Raw genomic sequence first — 21,202 nt, 5'->3', positions numbered from 1 at the left:
ATTTAGTTCATTTCCTCTAAGTCACAAACTATGGATGTTCTCTGACCACAATGGAATCAAATGAGAAATCAGTAACACAAAGATGCAGAAAATCTGCAAACACAGAGAAACACTAAATAACATGAGTAAAAGAGGAACATTCAAAGAAAAAAAATTGAAAGTATATTGTATATTGAAATTAGTTAAAATGAAAATACTTCCTAACAATCTTATAAGACGCAACTAAAGCACTAGCTGACTTTATTTTGGGGGGCTCCAAAATCACTGCAGATGGTGACTGCAGCCATGAAATTAAAAGACGCGTACTCCTTGGAAGGAAAGTTATGACCAACCTAGACAGCATATTAAAAAGAGAGACCTCACTGTCAACAAATGTCTGTCTAGTCAAGGCTATGGTTTTTCCAGTAGTCATGTATGGGTGTGAGAGTTGGACTATAAGGAAAGCTGAGCGCCAAAGAATTGATGCTTTTGAACTGTGGTGTTGGAGAAGACTCTTGAGAGTCCCTTGGACTGCAAGGAGATCCAAGAAGCCATCCTAAAGGAGACCAGTCCTGGGTGTTCATTGGAAGGACTGATGTGGAAGCTGAAACTCCAATACTTTGGCCACCTGATGCGAAGAGCTGACTCATTGGAAAAGACCCTGATGCTGGGAAAGATTGAGGGCGGGAGGAGAAGGGGACGACAGAGGATGAGATGGTTGGATGGCATCACCGACTCAATGGACATGGGTTTGGGTGGACTCTGGGAGTTGGTGATGGATGGGGAGGCCTGGCATGCTGCGATTCATGGGGTCGCAAAAAGTCAGACATGACTGAGTGACTGAACTGAACTGAAAGCACTAAAGTCAGTCAGTTGTAATGCACTATGATAAGTACTTCAAAAGAGTGGAAAATTTTTAACACTAATTGTTTATATTAAAAAAGAGGGAAAATCTCAGATCAATAGTCTAAACTCCCACCTCAAAAACTTAGAAAAGGAAGAGCAAAATAAACCAAAAGCAAACATAAGGAGAGAAGTAATGAAAAGCAGAAATCAATAAAAGTCAAGGAAACAAAAGCTGGTTCTTTAATAGTCTAATTAAGTAGGTTGTGATATAATTTACTTTTTTTTCCCACTTATAATTTATGGATCATTACTATGTTTCTCATTTTTTAATCATGAAAATATTTCTTGAAACATTAAGACAACATAAAACCATATGCTTATACCCATCTATTCAGGATAGTATAAAGCTAATTACAACCCCAATTATATGATAGGGATTTATTACACTCATTTTTTACAGATGGGTAAATTAAAGTCAAGAAAGTTAAGACCATTCCCTAGGTCTATGATACTAGTAAATTTTGGAAGTGAGACAAGAACTTAAGTTTTTCTAACTCAGAAATATTTACTTTTTCACTACAACACAATTTGTTCTTCAGGATCAAGGGGACAAGCATACATCATCATGCTTATCTTATTGTATTGTAAGTCTAAGATTTTCTTCTTCTTTAAGAATATTTTGACTAATCTTGAGTGTTAGTCTTCTATAGAAATTATAGGATCGTTTTGTTACTTTCTACTTGAAGACTGCATTTTTCAGAGATGGCTCCACCAGTTTATCTCACCCCACAGGCTTCTTTTCCAATCTGACACTGATACTCCTCTATCAAGAGTGTGGTCTGTGTTCTCTCCCTTTGAATCTGGGTGGCTTTGTGATTATAGCAGACGTGATATAGATCTTCTAAGGCTGAGGCATGAAAACTGTCAGAGCTTCCACCTGGCTCTGCATTCCATGACATGCTTCGTAGAGGCCCTGAGCAGACATGTACATATAATATGTGGCTTCCCTATAGCAACTGTGCTGAAGAGATCACATGGAGAAAATATATAGAGAGATAATAAAGGGGCTCAGCTGCTCTAGCCCCCAGCTTAAGTGCCAAACATACAAGAAAGCAAATCTTCAGATAATTCTAACCTCCTCTTTCAAACGGTCCTAACTGCTCTAATATTTAGTTGAGCAGAAACTAGCCTTTTTTACTGAGTTCAGCCCAAATTGCAGATTCATGAGTTAAATAAATATTGCTGTCATTTTAAGCCACTGAGTTTTCAATTGGTTTGTCATGTAGCCAGAGTAATAGAACATTTCAACAGTCAACATAACGCACACAAACACACACACACACACAGCCACCCTTGAACATTCTAACTTTAATAATAATTGTATTGAATCTACAGTTTAATTTGGAGAGACCTAGCATCTAACTATTAGTGAGAGGAACTTTTAACCCATGAACATGGTATGCACATTTTTATTTTTTGAGACTCTTAGAAGTCTAGTCTTTCCATATAGTTTCATAATTTTTGCTACAGAGGTCTCATAAATTTAGTTAAGTTTTTCCTAAACATCCTATATTTTTATGCTGTATTGTATCAAACCTTTATATTGATTAATTAATTACTCATGTAGATATCATTTTAAAATTGATATTGCATCTGGCTCCTTGTTAAATTGTTATTCTAAAAATATGCTATTAATATTTTGAGTTTTCTACATAGACAACTTTTCTGATTATTAATTTATTTTTCTTATCGAAGACAAATATTTTAACATCCTTCACTGATTCTGAGATGTCATTGATTATAAAATGTACAAAAATGTATTTCATATTTATCAGTTCAGTTTAGTCGCTCAGTCGTGTCTGACTCTGCGACCCCATGAATTGTAGCACGCCAGGCCTCTCTGTCCATCACCAACTCCCGGAGTCTACCCAAACCCATGTCCATCGAGTCGGTGATGCCATCCAACCATCTCATCCTCTGTCGTCCCCTGCTCCTCCCGCCCCCAATCCTACCCAGCATTAGAGTCTTTTCCAATGAGTTTTATATTTATACAAAAATGTAAAAAAGTGCCTTATTAATAAAAATACCTATTTTTTTCCCTTGTCTTTAATGGGCTGATTTTTATTTCCATTATAATATTGAATAGAAGTGGTGAAAGGAGACATCTTTGTTTTGCTGTCAGCTTCATGTTTTTTGCAGGTCTTGTAAGTACAAATCTGTTATTGAATTTCATTCAGTATTGAATGTTTCATCTGAGATAATCATTTGCTTTTTCTCCTTATGTGATGGATTATGTTAATTTATTTCTAAAAAATAATCAACTAGCCTCACATTCCTAATATAAACCCAACTTAATTCTTAGTTATATTTATTATGCATTGCTAGATTCAGTTGGCTAATAGCCAGTTTAGGATATTCGTGTCAGTATGTGTATATATATATGTGTATGTGTGTGTGTGTGTATACATACATATATATATATATATATTTTAGTGAGATTGTTCTTTACTTTTCCTTCCTTGTACTATCCTTTTAATTTTTGGTAAAATTAAATTTAGTATGAGGTACTTGTGTCTGTGTTCATGAGCAAGACTGGTCTTAATTTTCCTCTTGTTCTGTCCTTTGAAGGTTTTGGAATCAAATTAACCTAGGCTCATAACATGAAATGCAACTGTTTCCTCTTTTACTCTACAATCGGGAATATTTTGTGTGATAATAGATTTGTTTGTTGAATATTTTATAAAGTATATTCAAATTTGCAAATGAGGTCATTTGGGTCTGTAATTTTGTGAAAAGCTTTGAAATACTGGTTCAACTACCTAATGGTTGTCATTAATCCTAGTTGGGCTTTCTTTTTCTTTTGGAATGAGTTCTGTTGCATTTTTAAAGGGATGTATTTCATCTAAGTTTTCAAATTGTTTTTGTTAAGTTGTTCAGAGGATTTTACTCATCCTTTAAATATCTGCTGAATGTTTAGTTATCTCTTTTTTCATTTACCTGCATGCGTGCTGAGTCCCTTCAGTCATGTCTGATTCTTTGTGATCCCATGGACCATAGCCCTCTAGGCTCCTTTGTCCATGGGATTCTCCAGGCAAGAATTTGGAGGGGTTTTCGTGCCCTCCTCCAGGGAATCTTCATGACCCAGGGATTGAACCCAGGTCTCTTCTATCTCCTGCATTGGGAGACAGGTCTTTAGCATTAGCGACACCTGGGAAGACCCCTTTTCATTTACAGTAGTGCTTATTTTTGCTCACTTTATCAATTATAGCAGAGAGCTGTCAATTTTGACAATTTTTAAAGATCCACATGGGCTTCCCTGGTAGCTCAGCTGGTAAAGAATTCACCTGCAGTGCAGGAGACCCTGGTTTGATTCCCGGGTCAGTAAGTTCCCCTGGAGAAGGGATAGGCTACCCACTCCAGTATTCTTGGGCTTCCTTTGTGGCTCAGATGGTAAAGAACCCACCTGCAATGCTGGAGACCTGGGTTCAATCCCTGGGTTGGAAAGATCCCCTGGAGGAGAGAATGGCAATCCACTCCAGTGTTCTTGCCTGGAGAATCCCCATGGACAGAGGAGCCTGGTGGGCTACAGTCCATGGGGTTGCAGACAGTTGGACATGACTGATGACTGAGTGACCTAAGAACAGCACACAAAGATCCAGCATGTGTATATTTTTTTTAATTGGAGGGAGTTGCTTTACAACGTTGTGTTAGTTTCTTCTGTACAACAACACTAGTCAGCCATAATTATACATATATACCCTCCCTCTTGAGCCTCCCCACCCTCCCCCATCTCACCCCTCTAGTTCATCACAGAGCGCCAGGCTGGGCTCCCTGTGTTGTATAGCAGCTTCTCACCAGCTCTCTATTTTATACATGGTAGTGTGTATATGTCATGCTACTTTCTCCATTCATCCCAGTCTCTCTTTCACTCACTGTGTCCACGAGTCTGTTCTCTATATCTGCATTTCCATTCCTTCCTTGCAAATAGGTTCATCAGTATGATTTTTCTAGATTCCATATATATGCATTAATATACACTTTGTTTTTCTGACTTACTTCACTCTATAACAGGCTCTAGGTTCATCCACCTCATTAGAGCTGACTCAAATTCATTCTTTTTTAATGGCTGAGTAATGTTCTGTTGTATAAATGTACCACATATTCTTTATCCATTTATCTGTAGGTGGACATCTATGGTTTCTTCCATGTTCTGGCTATTATAAATAATGTTGCAGTGAACATTGGGGTACATGTGTCTTTTAGAATTGTGGCTTTCTCAGGGAAGGAAATGGCAACTCAGTCCAGTACTCTTGCCTGGAAAATCCCACGGACAGAGAAGCCTGGTAAACTACAGTTCATGGGATCACAAAAAGTCAGACACAACTGAGCGACTTCACTTTCTTTCTTTCAGGGAATATGCCCAGTAGTGGGATTTCTCGGTCATATGTAGATTTATTCATAGTTTTTTAAGGAATACCCATACTTTTTCTATACTGGCTGTATCAGTTTACATTCCCACCAACAGTGTAGGGGGGTTCCCTTTTCTCCACATTCTCGCCATCATTGTTTGTAGATTTTTTGATGATAGCAATTTTGGCTGGTATGAGGTGATAACTCATTGTAGTTTTGACCTGCATTTCTCTAATAATTAGTAATGTTGAACATCTTTTTATGTGTTTATTGACCTTCAGTATGTCTCCTTTGGAGAAATGTCTGTTTGGGTGTTCTGCCCATTTCTTGATTGGGCTGTTTGTTTTTCTGATACTGAGCTACAAGGGCTGCTTACATATTTTGGAGATTACCTTTGTTCGCTCTTTCATTTGCAATTATTTTCTCACATTCTTGGGGTTGTCTTTTGATCTTGTTTATTGTTTCCTTTTCTGTGAAAAACCTTAGCTTAAATAGGTCCCATTTGTTTATTTTTGTTTTTATTTGCATTACTCTAGGAGGAGGGTCAATTAGGATCTTGCTGTAATTTATGTAAAAGAGTATACTGTCTATGTTTTCCTCTAAGAACTTTGTAGTTTCTAGCCTTACATTTAGGTCTTTAATCTATTTTGAATTTATTTTTGTATATGGTGTTAAGAAGTGTTCTAGTTTCTTTCTTTTACTTGTAGCTGCTGAGTTTTCCCAGCACCACTTATTGAAGCAACTGTCTTTCTCCATTTTATATTCCCGCCTCTTTTGTGAAATATTAGGTGCCCATAGGTACATGGGTTTATCTCTGGGCTTTCTACCTTGTTTCATTGGTCTATATTTCTTTTTTTGTACCAGATCCATACTGCCTTGATGACTGGAGCTTCGTAGTATAAAGTTAGAAAAGTTGATTCCTTCAGCTCTTTTTTTCTTTCTCAAGATTGCTTTGACTATTTGAGATCTTTTATGTTCCATCAGTTCAGTTCAGTCGCTCAGTCATGTCCAACTCTTTGCAACCCTTTGGACTTCTGTCTGCCAGGCTCTTCTGTCCATGGGATTCTCCAGGCAAGAATACTGTAGTGGATTGCCATGCCCTCCTCCGGGGGATCTTCCTGACCCAGGGGTCAAACCCTTGTCTCCTTTGGCTCCTGCATTGCAGGTGGATTCTTTACCTTTGAGCCACCGGGGAAGTCCATACTTTGTCTGTGGACACTCTCTAAGGTCTTGGATAAAAGACAGTTGGTCTAGATAGAATTGGTGTTTGCTTCTGGCAGGTCTCTGGAAGCCAGCGTCTCAACTTGAGACTTTTCCGATCACCAGTGTAGTATGAACTCAATTTACAGACAATAGGAGGTCTGGTTTTTGGCTATACTTTGTCAGGGAATATATTTTTATTCACTAACAAAGTTTTGAAATCATCAGTTTCTATGTATATGTGGTCCATTAGAGCAGGGTAATATAGTGCCTTCTGGTGCTTACTTTTTAAACTGGGAGTGATCTATTAGAATCTCCACCTTGAGTGAGACCTAGAATTTTTATTCCTATGCTTCAAACTTCATAAGGCTTAATCTCCCTGGTTTTATAAATACTCTCAAGCAAAAGCTATTTTAAATAATTCTTACCTTTCCAGATTCCTGCCTTCACCTTGTTTTTCACCCAAATAGCCATATATTTTGTTAGTTTACAGATAAATTTGAGTTAGAAAACTTCCCATCTATCACTATAAGTTAATTTAAACAAGACAATCTGTCCTGGCCCCTAGGACACCATACCCCTAAAATTGAAATCCAATGCCATTTCTGTTCAGTCATTTTATAAACATTTGTTGACTACCTCTTATGTGCTGGTCACTATGAAAACAGCTTGAGATACAGAGTTCAGTAAGTTGTAGGAGCTAACTTGAAGTAATTGCAGTCGACAGGCGGGGGGGTTGTGGGGAGGGAAATTCCCATGAACACAGTATTGTAACATGAAAATGATGAAAGAACTTTATATAGAATATTATGATGTAAGGGAACAGATGCATCATTCCAGTTTCAGGCTAAAGCAGGTGGTATGAGAGAATGAATTTGAAGGAGTCAATATCTGAGGAATATAAGTAGATTGTGAGCTTCATAAGGGAAGGTCCCTAATCTGATTTAGTCAGTATTGTATTCTTTATGTTTAGAAAGTGGTTCTTACTAAATATTTGTTGAATTAACAAATGTTTGAATAGGATGTAATTAAAATCTGGCTACCTATTATTATACTTGTCTGAAGAAATCGTGACTATTGATGAATCACACATGTGTGATTAATCATGTCTTTATTTTTCCTTATTTTCTCTAATTTATCATTTCTCAGATTAAAAATCATGTGTCCCTTCATCATGTCTTTCTTAAGTATACAGGAATAGAAGGAGAGGGGAAGTGGTTCTGGAGTTCAGAGGGTCTAAGGCCTATGACAGAACAACTTATTAGTTTATAAGTTATTAGTCTATATTTTTTCTTATTTAATATTTCCATTTTTTCTCAGTCTTCCTTTAAAATACAAGGGATAAGTTCTCTTTGGCTGTTGAATTTGCATTTAAATAGTTATGTTATAATGGAAAGAACTTTGGAAACTGATCTTCATGAATCTTATCTCTGCATCTTGTTAGTTATATAAACTTTAAGCTTTGTTTTTCTTATTTATGAAATAGACTTAAGGGGAATTCTCTGGTAGTCTAGCGGTTAGGACTACACATTTTCAGTGCTGAGGGCCTGGGTTCAGTCCCTAGTCAGGGAACTAAGATCTGACAGGCTGTGTACTGTGACTTCAAAACAAAGCAGAACTTTAAAATAGACTTCATATTTGCAGTATTGCAATTTTTAAACTTAATTAATTATTTTCAATTATATTTAATTATATATATTTATATAATTAATTTATTTTTGGTTTGCTAGGCCTCCATTGCTACCTGCAGGCTTTCTCTAGTTCTGGCAAGCAAGGGTTACACTTCATTGCGGTGCACAGGCTTCTCATGCAGTGACTTCTCTTATTGCAGAGCACAGGCTCTAGGCACACAGGCTTAAGTATGGCAGCATGTGGACTCATCACTTGCAGCTTGCAGGCTCTAGAGTGTGGGCTCAATAGCTGTAGCAAACAGGCTTTCGTTGCTCTGTGGTATGTAGAATCTTCCTGGACCAGGGATAAAACCCATGTACCCTGCATTGGCAGGCAGATTCTTATCCACTGTACCACCAGGGAAGTCCTGCAGTATTGCAGCTTTTAGAAATAACTGTATGATATATAAAATATGTGAATAAATATAAATAATATATACAAATAAATTGTGTATAATATATATACATAAACCTGTAAGGACTATTAATATGTAGAGCATTGTTATTTTTATTATCATTATTTTTGTTCTTATAATGTATCTGAAGATTTTCATAGCTGAGCTTTTTCCCTACCTTTCCTCTCAGTTCAGTCAAGCAGTCATGTCCGACTCTTTGCGACCCCATGAATTGCAGCACACCAGGCCTCTCTGTCCATCACCAACTCCTGGAGTCTACCCAAACCCATGTCCATTGAGTCAGTGATGCCATCCAACCATCTCATCCTCTGTCGTCCCCTTCTCCTCCCGCCCCCAATCCTACCCAGCATTAAGGTCTTTTCCAATGAGTCCACTCTTCGCATGAGGTGGCCAAAGTATTGGAGTTTCAGCTTCAACATCAGTCCTTCCAATGAACACCCAGGATTGATCTCCTTTAGGATGGATTGTTTGGATCTCCTTGCAGTCCAAGGGACTCTCAAGAGTCTTCTCCAACACCACAGTTCAAAAGCATCAATTCTGTGGTGCTCAGCTTTCTTCACTGTCCAACTCTAACATCCATACATGACCACTGGAAAAACCATAGCCTTGACTAGACGGACTTTTGTTGGCAAAGTAATGTCTCTGCTTTTAAATATGCTATCTGGGTTGGCCATAACCTTCCTTCCAAGGAGTAAGCATCTTTTAATTTCATGGCTGCAATCACCATCAGCAGTGATTTTGGAGCCCAAAAAAATAAAGTCTGACACTGTTTCCACTGTTTCCCCATCTATTTCCCATGAAGTGATGGGACCAGATGCCATGATCCTAGTTTTCTGAACGTTGAGCTTTAAGCCAACTTTTTCACTCTCCTCTTTCACTTTCATCAAGAGGCTCTTGAGTTCTTCTTCACTTTCTGCCATAAGGGTGGTGTCATCTGCATATCTGAGGTTATTGATATTTCTCCCGGCAATCTTGATTCCAGCTTGTGTTTCTTCCAGCCCAGCGGTTCTCATGATGTACTCTGCATACAAGTTAAATAAGCAGGGTGACAATATACAGCCTTGACGTACTCCTTTTTCTATTTGGAACCAGTCTGTTGTTCCATGTCCATTTCTAACTGTTGCTTCCTGACCTGCATACAGGTTTCTCAAGAGACAGGTCAGATGGTCTGGTATTCCCATCTCTTTCAGAATTTTCCACAGTTTATTGTGATCCACATATTCAAAGGCTTTGGCACAGTCAATAAAACAGTAATAGATGTTTTTCTGGAACACTCTCGCTTTTTCGATGATCCAGCGGATATTGGCAATTTGATCTCTGGTTCCTCTGCCTTTTCTAAAACCAGCTTGAACATCTGGAAGTTCATGGTTCACGTATTTCTGAAGCCTGGCTTGGAGAATTTTGAGCATTCCTTTACTAGCATGTGAGATGAGTGCAATTGTGTGGTAGTTTGAGCATTCTTTGGCATTGCCTTTCTTTGGGATTGGAACAAAAACTGACCTTTTCCTGTCCTGTGGCCATTGCTGAGTTTTCCAAATTTGCTGGCATATCGAGTGCAGCACTTTCACAGCATCATCTTTCAGGATTTGAAATACCTCAGTTGGAATTCCATCACCTCCACTAGCTTTGTTCGTAGTGATGCTTTCTAACACCCACTTGACTTCACATTCCAGGATGTCTGGCTCTAGGTGAGTGATCACACCATCGTGATTATCTGGGTTGTGAAGATCTTTTTTGTACAGTTCTTCTGTGTATTCTTGCCACCTCTTCTTAGCATCTTCTGCTTCTGTTAGGTCCATACCATTTCTGTCCTTTATAGAGCCCATCTTTGCAGAAAATGTTCCTTTGATATCTCTAATTTTCTTGAAGAGATCTCTAGTCTTTCCCAATCTATTGTTTTCCTCTATTTCTTTGCATTGATCATTGAGGAAGGCTTTCTTATCTCTCCTTGCTATCCTTTGGAACTCTGCATTCAGATGGGAATATCTTTCCTTTCCTCCTTTGCTTTTTGCTTCTCTTCTCTTCCCAGCTATCTATAAGTCCTCCTCAGACAGCCATTTTGCTGTTTTGCATTTATTTTCAATGGGGATGGTCTTGATCCCTGTCTCCTGTACAATGTCACGAACCTCTGTCCATAGTTCATCAGGCACTCTGTCTATCAGATCTAGTCCCTTACATCTATTTGTCACTTCTACTGTGTACTCATAAGGGATTTGATCTAGGTCATACCTGGATGGACTAGTGGTTTTCCCTACTTTCTTCAGTTTAAGTCTGAATTTGGCAATAAGCCGTTCAAGATCTGAGCACATTCAGCTCCTGGTCTTGTTTTTGCTGACTGTATAGAGCTTCTCCATCTTTGGCTGCAAAGTATATAATCAACCTAATTTCGGTTTTGACCATCTCGTGATGTCCACGTGTAAAGTCTTCTCTTGTGTTGTTGGAAGAGGGTGTTTGCTATGACCAGTACATTCTCTTGGCAAGACTCTGTTAGCCTTTGCCCTGATTCATTCTGTACTCCAAGGCCAAATTTGCCTTTTATGCCAGGTGTTTCCTGACTACCTCCTTTTGCATTCCAGTCCCCTATAATGAAAAGGACATCTTTTTTGGGTGTTAGTTCTACAAAGTCTTGTAGGTCTTCATAGAACCATTGAACGTCAGCTTCTTCGGCATTACTGGTCTGGGCATAGGCATGGATTACTGTGATATTGAATGCTTTGCCTTGGAAACAAACAGAGATCATTCTATCGTTTTGAGATTGCATCCAAGTACTGCATTTCGGACTCTTTTGTTGACCATGATGGCTACTCCATTTCTTCTAAGGGATTCTTGCCCACAGTAGTAGATATAATGGTCATCTGAGGTAAATTCACCCATGCCAGTCCATCTTAGTTTGCTGATTCCTAGAATGTCGACGTTCACTCTTGCCATCTCCTGTTTGACCACTTCCAATTTACCTTGATTCATGGACCTAACATTCCAGGTTCCTATGCAATATTACTCTTTACAGCATCGAATTTTGCTTCTATCAACAGTCATATCCACAGCTGGGTATTGTTTTTGCTTTGGCTCCATCCCATTTTTCTTTCTGGAGTTATTTCTCCATTGATCTCCAGTAGCATATTGGGCACTTACTGACCTGGGGAGTTCATCTTTCAGTGTCCTTTATTTTTACCTTTTCATACTGTTCATGAGGTTCTCAAGGCAAGAATACTGAAGTGGTTTGCCATGCCCTTCTCCAGTGGACCACATTCTGTCAGACCTCTTCACCATGACCCATCTGTCTTGGGTAGCCCCACACCACATGGCTTAGTTTCATTGAGATAGACGAGGCTGTGGTCCATGTGATCAGTTTAGCTAGTTTTGAAATTAGCAAAGGTATATTGAAAGGTTAACAAATTAAATTAGCAAGGCAATAGTGGGTGAAATTAGTCAAGTGATTTTTGACTGGGTTTATATAAAGTTTATTAATCTTCCTTGTATTGTCTAGTAATGTCTTGGTATTTTTCTCTTGAGATTGGCAAGGTAAAAATTTAGATACACAGAAAGGGGAAAAAAAAGAAAAAAATTAAGGGGAATTTTACCAATATTTTCTTAAGAGTACTGATTTCCACGTTATAATTTAATTTATGCTATTCCGATATTTAGAATAGGTGTCTCCATATAGTCCTTCCTTATTGTGGATGTAACACCATCATATGCTCCCTTCATTATCAATGATTGGAAAGAATTTGAAAATCAAAATAGTTGAAATGCAAAGAAGCTTTTCTTATTGGAGATAGAACTTTAACCTCTCCAGAGGTAGGTTCTTTCTAGTAAAAGCTGAATCAATACAGCTATAATTTCAATTAAAATATAATTTGTGTTCTTGAGAACTTTAGTTATCTGTGTAGTAGTTTTATTTATTTATTTATTTATTTTGTTAATAAAGCACCTACTCTCCAGAAATTGAGGAAGAAAGTTGCCATATTTAAGATAACAGATACTTATTAAGTGTCTGTTTTATGTTAAACATACTGTTACATCTGCAGGAGATATAAAAATAAGAAGGACATTTTTCTTGACTTGTTAGCTTTCAGTCTGTTGGGTAATTGGACAATGTAATGATCCATCACATAAGGTACAAAATTAGCTCTAAGGGCATTTGGACGAAGGCAAGATTGTGTCTCTCTAGAGGTAAAAGAATAAAGAAAGAGACCACAAACCTGTGGGCTTTACAGGTAAGCTTTAAGGGCAAATAGAATTTGGCAGCTGAGGATATGACATGTCTCAGGGATTGTAGTCTAGGCTAACAATTTAAGATGACAAGAGGCAAGGAATTCATGGCATATTTAGAGGACAGTGAGTATCATAGGTTTAATACATGGAGAATATTGAGAAACTGAAAACATTAGCTTTATCTGGTAGATTGAGAAAATTTAGGTTATAGTAAATGTCAGTAGGAAAAGCTTTAGTGACTTTTAGCAGGATAGTGTCATCATCCAAACTGTTCTTCAGGAGTAATTCTTTAGCATCATGTTCAGAAACTTAGAGGATGCAATAGCATAATGTACACTCAGAACCACAAAGACTTCGACACAGTTGAAGTACAGTAGGCATTCAGGGGAATGTAGAAGGTGAGGCAAGAAAGGAGGCAAGAATCCTAGGTTCTAGGAAGTATGAAATCAATCTTAATAGTGAGAAGGGAACAAGAACGATCCTTAACTAGAGGTGTAACAATAAGAACATTCTAGAAATTGGCAATGGATCCATCTCCCTCATCATGTGCTTCTGCCCAGGGGCTATTTGTTCTTCTCTTTTGATCCTCTACTCAGTATCGGGTTTTTTTCTTTTTTTTTAACTCCAGTAAGATCTACTGTCAGAGAATCTGTCCTTTCCCATTTCTCTGTGCCTACCCTATTCAATGGATGTGAGAGTTGGACCATAAAGAAAGCTGAGCACCGAAGAATTGATGCTTTTGAACTGTGGTGTTGGAGAAGACTTTTGAGAGTCCCTTGGACTGCAAGGAGATCCAACCAGTCCATCCTAAAGGAAATCAGTCCTGAATATTCATTGGAAGGACTTTGAAGCTGAAACTCCAATACTTTGGCCACTTGATGGGAAGAACTGACTTATTGGAAAAGACCCTGATGCTGGGAAAGATTGAAGGTGGGAGGAGAAGGGGATGACAGAAGATGAGATGGTTGGATGGCATCACCAACTCAATGGACATGAGTTTGAGTAAGCTTCAGGAGTTGGTGATGGACAGGGAAGCCTGCTGTGCTGCAGTCCATGGGGTTGCAAAGAGTTGGACACAACTGAGCGACTGAACTGAACTGAACTGACCCTATTCAAAGACCTCATATTTGAGTAGAAGACACAATAAGGAAATAGCCCTGGATAATTCTAACATTCATAAGAGAGATTTCATGGCATAGAGGAAAAATTTGAAACTATTTCAGTGGGTGACTGTCAAGGAGAGAATGCAAACAGAGGAGAAAAGTAAATCAAGGACAGAGCCTTGGGGAATGTTTATTTTTAGATGTTGAGAGAAGGGCAAAGAGTCTGAGAAGGAGAAAGGACAGATCAGAAAAACAGGAGCAGAACCAGGGACAAAGAACATAATGGTATAGAAGAAAGTAGAGAGTTGCTAGTGGAGTTTTGTGAACATCATTGATGGCATTGAGACAGTAAGAAAGAAGACAACTTAGGTAAAGCAGGTGAATTAAGAGTAGATTTAGCACTGCCTTTAAAGTGAAGGTGGTAAAGAGATTCTAGATTGCAATAAGTTAAGGCAGGGAGAGGGCTGAGACTGAAGATGGAAAGAATCAATGATGGGTGAAGACAGAAAACACAGAAATGAGACATGTTGTTAAGAACACAATGGGAGATAGCCTTGGAAGAGAGAACAGAGAGCAGAAAGAAATGAGAGGGACAATTAAGACAGAGATTTTAGGTGTATGAGGGGAGGTTGAAGGTGCTCAGTGTGACACATGTAGCATAGTGCTTAAGAGACCTGTCCGTGGGAGCAGACTCTAGCTTTTACTCTAACTTTGAGACCTTATATTGTATTTGTCACTTGACCACACTAAACCTTGTCTCCTTTCTAAGTCTCCCTTCAAATAGAGATACTGACAGTACTTATGGAGTTGCAATAAGGATTAAATGAGTTAAAACTTAAAGCAGTAGTTGCCCATAATCATTACTTATTATCAGTGGGGACAGTATGGGTGGTATTCTCTGTAGAGCTTCTGGTAAAAACATGATGGCCAGTAAAGGCATTGAGGTAAAGTCAGGGAATGAAGACCTTTGACACAGTTGATCATGTGCTTTAAGTCAGTGGTCCCTAACCATTTTGGCACCAGTGACTGATTTTGTGGAAGACAATTTTTACACGAACTGGGAGGTTGGAGTGATGGTTTTGGGATGATTCAAGTGCATTACATTTATCGTCCACTTTTTTTCTATTATTATAATTCACCATAATGCAGAATTAGTGGGAATCTTGGGCTTGTTTTCGTACAACTAGACGGTCCCATCTGAAGGTGATGGGAGAGCGATGGGGAGTGGCTGTAAATAGAAGCTTTGCTCCCTTGCTGGCTGCTCACCTCCTGCTGTGTGGCCTGGTTCCAAATAGCCACAGACTAGTACCAGTGTGGAGAAGGCAATGGCACCCCACTCCAGTACTCTTGCCTGGAGAATCCCATGGACGGAGAAGCCTGGTAGGCTACAGTCCATGGGGTCGCTAAGAGTCGGAGACGACTGAGCAACTTCAGTTTCACTTTTCCCTTTCATGCACTGGAGAAGGAAATGGCAACCCACTCCAGTATTCTTGCCTGGAGAATCCCAGGGACAGTGGAGCCTGGTGGGCTGCCATCTATGGGGTCGCACAGAGTCGGACACGACTGAAGCGACTTAGCAGTAGCAGTACCAGTGTGGCCTGGGGGTTGGGGACCCTTGCTCTAAGTGAGTAAGGGGCTAGATGGAATCCCTGAGCATCACTGAGATAAATTTTGAGAACCTGTGAATTACAGGTGGTCTCAGGTTTGCTCATGGCAAGCTACTCAGATTTTTTAAATCCTGGATAATTTTTGAAGGGATTTGAATAAACTAACAGAGGAAACCAGGTACCTGTTGGTGTATCATGTAATATCACATTAGACGCCTCCTTCCCCTAATGTGTAGCAGAAAGGATTATACAGTTTCAGTGTCAGCAGGTACTTGAAAAGTGGTTCAATAGAACCAACTAGCAGATACTCAAATCTTATACCACTGGAGTGGTTGATTGGTTGTTTGCTCTTTATATATATTAGTCTCTGTTTTAAACTATGCACCAGTAATAGAGAACTAACTGATCATTAGAAGGGAAGGCCTAAAACAATTTCATATGTTGAACTGTCTTTCTGTAACAAATACCCTAAAGTCATAGCTCTACCATTTGGCACTCAGTAGAATGTGTAATATCATTTCCATTGCCAGTTTGTTAGATATTTGAGCACAGCCATTTTGTTCTTTCTGGATATTTACAGTGGGAAGGAGTTGGTGTGGTTAAACAAGTTGAGTTGACTCCATCACTCTTTCCCTGAGATGCTTTTGAGTTCCTGTGTTGGTTTGACTGCTTTGAGCCTCAGTTTATTTCAGTGTTCCAGAAAGGTTGTCCCCAGGAAGAAAAGCATAAAGGTAATGCACGGGTCAGATTTGATCAATATGAAGGGGAGAAGGACCAGAATCTAAATTTATATTATTTGACCTGCTGACCAAGCAGGAATAGAGGGTAAACAGAAAGTTCATATGATCCTCGGTTATCTTACCTGTGAAATAGGGTGACATTAACTACCTCTTCAGGTTGTTGAAAGGATTGTATAGCCAGAGGCTGACCTCTTAGAGGTACTCATTAAAGAGTACCTGTTGTGATTATTATCATTATCAAATGGTGTCACCAATAATTGTAATAAAATCTGTTGTTTTGTGTGTACATTGGGTAAGTTTTATTTCTTTTTCTAAGTCATCAGTATGGAAAACATGTACATATAAATTATTTACACCTTTTATAGAACCACTTAATTGGAACTGTAATATTTTTCATTTAAAATAGAGATTGTTTAAAAAGTGAATGTAATGTATCATCAGGCCTCTAGGTGATCTTTGTGTTCAGAATTTAAACCCATGGAATAGATCATATTGCAGTTTACATTTGTATGCAGAAGGAAATGGCAATTCTGTATTCATGACAGCCTATTTAAAATGGGCATGAAAGAGTCTCTTATAACAAGGTTACATTGTATTGATTTGCCTTTCAAGTATTTATTTATTTATTATATATGCCATTTCTGAAAAATGAAAAGAGCAACAAAAATTCATGGCTATTTCCAGGTTCCAGGGAGCAGGATAGATGCAGGAGTATATTTATGGGATATTTATTTCCTAATATATGCAATGGAGTTGATTCCAAATGATTTGACTTAGAAGCAGAACATAAATCTCTACAGGTACAAGTAGAGTTAAGGTTTGTACTAAATCTTTGCTGAAAATACCTCAGAGCAAGTTATGAAAAATTCCTTTCCACGTATGAAATTAAATATAACCTTACTGGGAAGCCAATGATGAAGCAAGACCCCTGGACCACTTTGTATTTATCACAGCATCCATTACCAACTTATATTTGATTTATTTCTTTCACTATCATGTACATTCTTTAAAGACAGTATCTTTGGCCTCTAGTACCTTGCATGTAAGTGAAATTAGGGGGAAAGGAACTACCCGCCCCCCCACATTTCCTATTTATCTAGCTCATTCTATGTGCCTGACACTCTTCTGGTCAGTTCAATAATAGCTGTCATTTATGCAATACTCACTGTAGGATAAGTATTGTGTCCCAAATGCTTTATATACATTACCCAGTTTGTTCTTCAAATAACCATATGACTAGATATCATCTTCACTTCCCAGATGAGGAAACTCAGATTCTGAGAGATTAAGTAACTTGCCACGAGTTAGCCAGTTCATAATTGGTGAATTCAGGCTAAAAATCCAAGTTTGATTAATTAAAAAGCCCATCTTCTTTCCATGACTTCTTTCCATTACTCCCCAAATAGTTTTTAATAGTTTTTTGGTCTAGTAATGAATGTATATATGAGAATTTTTCTGAATCTAAGACCATTGCTAAAGAATATAAAAATTCTCACCTCAGAGAGAGACCAAATGAAAAATATAATGCTCAGGCATCATTCAGTAAATGCTTACTGCAGTTTTCTTCATGCCAAGCTTTTCAGTGGGAACTGATGACACAGAGGTAAAAGACTGTCCCTGATCCCTATTGTCTTAGTGTCTTTAGGGGTTGCAGACAATTAAAAAAAATACATTTGAATTGGTTCTACTGAGATGGATGAAACTGGAGCCCATTATACAGAGTGAAGTAAGCCAGAAAGAAAAACAACAATACAGTATACTAATGCATATATATGGAATTTGAAAGATGGTAACGATAACCCTATATGCGAGACAGAATAAGAGACACAGATGCATAGAACAATTTTATGGACTCTGAGGGAGAAGGTGAGGGTGGGACGTTCTGGGAGAATAGCATTGAAACATGTATATTATCATATGTGAAACAGAACACCATTCCATGTTCGATGCATGAGACAAGGGCTCAGGGCCGGGGCAATGGGATGACCCAGAGGGATGGGATGGGGAGGGAGGTGGGTGGGGGGTCCAGGAAGGGGAACACATGTAAACCCATGGCTGATTCATGTCAATGTATGGCAAAAACTATTACAATATTGTAAAGTAATTAGCCCCCAACTAAAATAAATAAATTTATTAAAAAAAAAAAAGAAAAAAGAAAAAAAAAATAACCTTAATATGTAGTTACTATAGAAACTTTCACAGTGTGGGGTGCAGGTAGGCTACTAAAGACTTCCCAGCCCAGCTGAGTCTTAGACAACCAAGAGAAGAGAGAAGGTAGGAGACAAAAACAAAAACCTTTAAAAAAAAACAAAAAACTTCTCAATTCAGTCAAAAGCTGTTTTCAACTCATTCACTTGCAAGTCATTATACCAGCTTGATGTGAGAAAACTGTTGGCAGTGGAGATATATATATATGTGTGTGTGTGTGTGTGTGTGTGTGTGCGTGCATATATATCAATATATATATGGAGAGAGAGGAGAGGGGGAGGTGAGAGTGGAAGAGAGGACTAGAGACAGGAGAAACAGAGAGAGAGAGAACAATTGAGAGCCTCCTGAGATTTCACCGCAGTTTGCAGTTTGGCATTGTCTTTTTATCTGGTTTGGGAAATTATACCCTTTCTCAGGAATTGATTGTCATTTTTGATTTTCTGTAAAGGATGTTGACAGTTGAAAGACTGCTGAACTTTTCTGAGATTCTGCACTGTCACTTGCTTCCCTTAGCCTGCATTCCTTTCGTTTCCTAGACTGACACTGCAAAGGATAATGCTGATTTCCTTAATAGCCAGATTGGGATTTGAACACAAAGACTCTTCTAGATCAGAGATGGTGGGAACACATGAGAAGCTAGTTAAACAGCAACCATAATTGCATTTATTCCCTGACTCTTGATAAAACTAGAGTAGTCGGGTAGAGCTACCAGAGTTGCTGAAGTATTGAAAGGCTGAAGTACAAGCAGAGGGTTCTAAACCTTATGCAGACTTCGAAACTGGCAATTGTCGATCATTTCAATCTTAGCACAGTTAGCAAGGGGAACCTTTCCTTTAGGATGTTATATGTACTCTTTCCTCCTCCTACACACACACACATAACTCACTAGAACAGAGTTTAACATACAGTGCAAGCTCAAGAAATGTATGCTCTAATAAATGTTATATATAAGGGAAGGATGATAATGCTTCTGGGAAAATGGGAGCTTTATTTTCCATCTTCTTCTTCTGGTTCATTCCCCTCTTAGGCTAGCACTGCCACAGATTTTCTTGTTTTAACTTATTCTGTGCCTGGGCTTTTTTTTACTACTTTCATGACAGACTAAGTATTGTTTTCTTTCAGTTCTATTCTTGTTGACTTGCATACTGTCTAATGCAAACCTTATCCTCCTAGGACACTGCAGTCCCTCTTCTTGCCCGCCCCTTCTTCCTTTTCTATATATACACCTTCAATTTTAGCAGTTTTCTTACCTAGTCACAGTCCCATGTAGAGAAACATGAACGGCAGCATCTGTGTGGATGTTCTTTTCTATTGTGAGGTTTTGAATTGCATGGAATTCTCTCTCCAAGACAATGATTTCCCTGTTCATGACTTGAAAATTGACAACATATATCTTCTTCACTATGATTTTTTTTTTCTTGCTCCCCTGCCTTGAATCGCTCTTAAAGAATGTTTACTGATGGTGCAGCTATAAAATAGAAAGAGAAAGTTGGTTAAATCATTCTTCCTGTTAGGAAGCCCTCTGTTACCCAAACACTTTCTTGCGAGATAAATACTTGTTTAAAAAATGAGAAAAAAATACCACTGGAGAAGTATCAGATCTGGGATGCTGTTAATTCTGAAGACATCTAATTTCAGGCAAATGTGAAAATTTCTATATTTTTCATATCTCAGTCCTGACTATATCAGATTATATGTCACTGATTAGTGTACATTTTTACCTTTCTTTTGCAATAGTGTATACTGAGGTTTCTTCTGTTTATTCCTCTTTATGTCACTAGCACCTACATAATGCCTGGCATATAGTGGGCTCTGGGTAAAGATTCTTGCATGTATCTTTTATCTGCTAGGAGTAGTAGAGTTTTAATTTTCCCAGGGAATATTATATAAAATTCATGCAATTCAGATTCAAATGATACTTTGTTGATTTGCACTGTTGTGTCACAATTTAAGCAACTGTTCTACACATCCAAATACCCTTTTAAATTGTGAACATGTTTTGCACAAACACATATTAGAACATTAAATTATGCAGCCAACTTGAGGGAATGCTTCTGAAAATATGAACATATGTGATTTAAAAACAGAAAGGTAAAAATTAGCATCTCAAAATAAAAGTTCTAGGGAAACTTAAAGGATTTAAGAGGATGGGCTGTGTCTGTATGATATCATAGAAAATGTTAAGAAGGAAGTCAGTCTTTCACCCAGGTGTTTAATTATTAAGTCAAATGTTTAGATTCTTTACTGTCCTCATAGATTTCTATTATTTAACAAAAGCTAAAAGCTTCTAAGAGATGGATGGATTTGCTGTTCTGATTGTAATCAACCATAAAAGGAAACAAAATGCCCAAATGTATTTCTGCCCCTTGATTCATCTAGGGCACAGCAGAATATGAAAAATGTATGAACCACTATCAAGGACAAATACAAAGGTACTGTCCCTGAAACAGAAGTAAGAAACCTGAATAAGAACCCCCAAATACCATTTTCATGAAGACAACAGAAATGCTGCAGTGTGAGGGGGAGGAATTCAAACTGAAATGAGCTAGCAGAGGAGCTGTACCATGGAAACTCCTCACTCAGCTGCTGCCTGGAAGAGATCTTCAAAAGCCCTAAAAAGGAAGAAAAAGCATCTTCTGTATGAATATGATGAAAAAAATAGAAAAATTTAGAAGCTTTTTGTTGATAGGCATGCATGTTTCTAAGCTTACTCCAACCGGGGAAAGGAGAGGGATGGAAAAAAATGAATTCTGCATGAAGTGCTTTTGGAGGATGACTAAAAGATCTAGATGTTAGGGTCTTCTTTTT

The 21,202-nt window shown here is 38.3% G+C and overlaps 2 long non-coding RNA genes across 6 annotated transcripts in view; one reads left to right on the top strand and one right to left on the bottom strand.

Annotated features, from left to right (window-relative positions):
• LOC145506340 (uncharacterized) overlaps positions 1 to 19,704 on the bottom strand; it is a 160,435-nt gene extending 140,731 nt beyond the window's left edge. The window contains exon 1 of the long non-coding RNA XR_014053779.1: positions 19,645 to 19,704. This is a non-coding gene — a long non-coding RNA (uncharacterized LOC145506340). The remainder of the gene's footprint in view (positions 1 to 19,644) is intronic.
• Positions 1 to 21,202, top strand: part of LOC145506337 (uncharacterized) — a 788,916-nt gene that overhangs the window by 177,029 nt on the left and 590,685 nt on the right. The window lies entirely within an intron of this gene.

This window comes from Giraffa tippelskirchi, chromosome 5 (assembly GCF_054371585.1).
Source record: "Giraffa tippelskirchi isolate mGirTip1 chromosome 5, T2T-mGirTip1v1.2.pri, whole genome shotgun sequence".
Classification (NCBI taxonomy): Eukaryota; Metazoa; Chordata; class Mammalia; order Artiodactyla; family Giraffidae; genus Giraffa; species Giraffa tippelskirchi.
The sequence above is the reverse complement of the archived record's forward strand: the minus strand, read 5'-3'. Positions and strand labels throughout refer to the sequence as shown.